Source organism: Neopsephotus bourkii, unplaced genomic scaffold, assembly GCF_033783945.1.
Source record: "Neopsephotus bourkii isolate Nb327-2 ecotype Australia unplaced genomic scaffold, CSIRO-AGI_Nbou_v1 NB_821, whole genome shotgun sequence".
NCBI classification, from domain to species: Eukaryota; Metazoa; Chordata; class Aves; order Psittaciformes; family Psittacidae; genus Neopsephotus; species Neopsephotus bourkii.
Window position 1 is genome coordinate 1494958 of NW_026901317.1, and position 3280 is coordinate 1498237.

A 3280-nucleotide genomic window follows, 5' to 3' on the forward strand; every position below is an offset into this window, starting at 1 on the left:
CAGTCAGTGCAGCTGACATTACATTAAGAGGTCGCCTTCGTTTGCAATGCAATGTGGTTATAACTGATGATTTTCCTTTCTGTATTTCTGTATATGACTTTCTGGCCCAGCTGTGTGCACCTTACACTTGATTTGCATGTGCTATAATTCTGAAGTTCCTAAACATGAGAATTCACTGTAGGCTGCGGGATTCATACATGAAAGGGCATGTAAAGCCAGTCAGACTCATCTAAGACAACACATTTAGACAAAAGAAAGATACATTTTGAAGTGATATGAAGAAAAGAGTTTAGATTAGATTATCTGCAATACACGTTTCACATTGTAGAAACAGTTTTGCCATATTTGAGTGATGTGTATACTCATTGTCTTTTGATTCTTATATTCAGTCCACATAAGCATTTCTGTTCAGATCATGACTGTACTTTTTAATTAAATTTTCTGATTAAATCCAGTTACTATGTTTTCTTCACTAAGGTAAATATCAGGTCCCCAACACCAAATGATTTGGGGTTTAGGTCTGCTCCTTTTGATCCATGCTACTTGCTATTATAGTCTTTCTTTCTTAACATAGCAGGAAAATTTGGTGTTGATAACACTAGCAAGTTCCTTACATTTGCAGAAACAGCAGAGTAAAAATTTTGTATTGGTGAACTTACTTTCTTTAATTAATGAAAAAACCTTTTTGGGAATCATCCAAAACAGAATAATATTCATGTGAACATATTGAATTTCTGGTCTTTCTTAACATCAGGATCTGTAAAAGGCTCAGTAAGTCTGAGAATCAAAGGGGTGCAGCTGAGGATCATACCAATGAGGATCGCACCAATATTGTGATGTAATTTTTCTCATTAGCATTTAAAAATTTGGTTTAGCAGTATCCCTTAAAGGGGGTCTTTGGTGCCTCAAGTCAAACATACACAAGAAAGAGGAACAGGAGGAGGAAGATGCATATAGAGAGGCACTCTTGAAAGGATACACTCTATACCAGAAAGAGTCCTCCTGAAGGACTGGTCCATGGGTGACCCATGCTAAGGCAAGGTGACCGCTGAGGGACCAAGGCCTATGGGCAACCCATGCCGAGACAGGTACACTGAGAAGCAAAAAGCAGCAGGGCAAAATGAGTAAGAAGCAAAAAGCTTCAAAAAGTGGTAAGAAACCACTAATGCACATGATCACACACCCCAACCCCAGTGATGCCTATCACCTCTTTGGACAAAATGAGACAGACTGAGTGTAACCTGCATTAAAAACAAGAGAAGTAGACAATGAACTAGAAAAGACGTTACTTAAGATGAATGTTGAGAAGGAGGAGGAAAGCTATTTATTTAAGTATTTGGTTATGTTGTGAGGGGTTTTTCCCCTCACTGTTGTAATCAATAATAAGAATTCGTTGTTAATTTTCTATACATTTCATGAAGAATTCTCTGAGTCAAGAGTGGTTTTGTTGCAAGAATAATTCAGACGAGACTGCTTGTCTTTAAACCATTGTTGTTTGTAATGTATAATTGGATACAGAAATATTTTTGTGACGTGGTTTGCTTCTTGCTGTTATTATATGTACCTGCACTTTTGTTGTAAAGCTTGTTGCAATGATATGGACACAGCACTGGGATAGCTAAGCGGGAAAATATGGTCACGGGTTCCTATTCCATACAATATGAAAAGGTTAATATATGTCACATACACCCTTTCACTCTAGCTCCAGAAAGCTATCGGGATTCTCAATGGTATGGTTTCTTTTATTCTTACAGCTTTATTTTATTGGGTTGGTTTCCTCCTCTGATTACCTATCTTTCACATAACAGGGTATATTAGAGTGAAAATACATCACACATTAAGCAGAGGAACCTGAAGACTGCAGTATTTCTCTATAGACAGCAGTTGCAGCTTTCTTTTAGTAAAATGCAGTTCAGAGTCATACATCCTTTTGGAGAAATACTGCAGCTCCTGCTTTCTTCTACACTTGTAGCATGTGTCAAAGTATTTTTTCATATGAAGAGAGAATATTTTGAAACGCTCAGTCTTCCTGTTTGTAATTTTTCCATCCCAGGTAACTGTTTTTGCAAAAATAAAATCCAGTGTGTGATTGTATTTGGGTTGTATTTTTCCTCAAATACTCATTAGTGACAGAACTAGCTAGTTTAAGTCTTAGCATTAACATATGGTACTAATAAATGAGAGCAGAGATGTATTTCAATCTGAGTGTTTGACGCACTTTAAGAATATTTTTCCTCCTCAAAGAATTACATTCTGGTCCATTGTTGGTTTTTCCCTGTTTGTAATTGTGTTTTCTTACAAAACTGCTGTTCTTTGTAAAATATCTATCATATTTCAAATAACTTAGACATAATATTGTGCAACTCAGTGACCTACTTGGAGAGGGCTAGTATAACAGAGTAACAATTTGCTGAGAGCCGGAAAATACAAGAAATATTTTGGTGGTTGTATTATGCAGTTTGAACACTGGAAACCCATGGAAAAAAAAATTGTCTTATTCTTTTGTGCCACGATCTAAACTAGACACACAAGATAAGTCAGATAACAGACTATGCTCCTGCCTTTCCATATATTTACCTCACTGCAACATGCAAGTATAAAAGACAGGTATTTATGTTGGACACTAATGTGTAAATCAAAAAGAAAGTAACCTTTATCTTTTTAAAAGAGACAAAAAACTCCCGATCAGAAAAAAAAATTGTCTTATTCTTTTGTGCCACGATCTAAACTAGACACACAAGATAAGTCAGATAACAGACTATGCTCCTGCCTTTCCATATATTTACCTCACTGCAACATGCAAGTATAAAAGACAGGTATTTATGTTGGACACTAATGTGTAAATCAAAAAGAAAGTAACCTTTATCTTTTTAAAAGAGACAAAAAACTCCCGATCAGAAATCAAACATCAAAATAAAGCTTATCTTATTATCTAGAAACACATTCCTCTTCTTTATAAGAAACTGAAACTGGAACATTACTGTATTTGTTTAGTGGTATTTACAAGTATATTTTAATAGGCTTTACTTGGGTGAGATATACATGAGCAGAACACATACAGACTGGTGAAAAATTAGGCTTCACTTACCCACTTTAAACATTTTTGCATTTTGTGAAGCATCATGACCATTAAAGACACAGTAACTAGTCTTCGTCATAGCTATGTGTTAAGTTGGTCAAGCATGGCTGCCCGTGGGTGAAGCCATGATAACTACTCATGATGTTTTCCTCATGTTTCACAGGCTTGGAAGTGGTTTCCCATATTAGCTGGAAAACCGGC